The 759-nt window shown below is 61.4% G+C and overlaps 1 long non-coding RNA gene across 1 annotated transcript; it reads right to left on the reverse strand.

Annotated features, from left to right (window-relative positions):
• Positions 1–289: 289 nt before the first annotated feature.
• LOC108298762 lies at positions 290–641 on the reverse strand. Its single transcript, XR_001822684.2, has 3 exons — positions 590–641; positions 405–507; positions 290–324 (listed from the first exon to the last, which is right to left on the reverse strand). It is a non-coding gene; the product is annotated as an uncharacterized LOC108298762 (long non-coding RNA).
• Positions 642–759: the final 118 nt, after the last annotated feature.

Raw genomic sequence — 759 nt, forward strand, 5'->3', positions numbered from 1 at the left:
TCCTTGTCAGCAGCACCAAGCTCCTGGGGGGCTGGGGCCCCTGGAGTGGAATCATTAGCAGGGTGCTGGACCTCGTGGCCAATCATAAGCTGCATCACTGGGCCCTGCAGCTCCAGCGGCTTCACCTGGAGATAGGGGTGCTCAGCTACCACGCGGGTGCCGGCACCCAGGCTCACGCCCACCCCCATCCCCCTCATCCCCGCAGAGATGTTGTACACCTTACCTTGATCCCCTCCTCAACCTCGGACAGCATGCTAACATTGTTCTTCTGGTGTTGGGTCTTGGCCACTGCTGTCTGATGGTCATTTGGTTTGATGGACTTTCCTGCGGGAGGACAGGCTCAGATACTGGGGCCCCTCCCACCACCCTGCAGCTCCCCTGCCCTGCCCTGGCCTCCTGCTCACTTATCATGTCTCTCTCTCCAGAGAGCTGGATGAGTCCGAGTTCTAGTTTTTCCACCCGCTCCTTCAGGTCCGCATTTTCCTTCACGAGGGCCATGAAGTCATTCTGGAGCCAAAATAATGGGGTCACATCTCGGCAGCGACCTACCCCACCCCACCCTTCATGGCCCCTGCCAGGACTCACTCACCTGCAGCTTGTCGATGGCACCCTGCAGGGCCCGCTGGGTCTCCCCACACCCACGGTCGCTCCTACTCCCTGTGGCTGCGTCCGCTGCCTCTGGCTCCCTCAGGGCCGAGGCCACCGGGTAAGCCTGGTGCTGGCTGCACCCCTGTTGTTTCTGGAGCTGCTCACAGAGCC

This window comes from Cebus imitator, unplaced genomic scaffold, assembly GCF_001604975.1.
Source record: "Cebus imitator isolate Cc_AM_T3 unplaced genomic scaffold, Cebus_imitator-1.0 Scaffold1072, whole genome shotgun sequence".
NCBI classification, from domain to species: Eukaryota; Metazoa; Chordata; class Mammalia; order Primates; family Cebidae; genus Cebus; species Cebus imitator.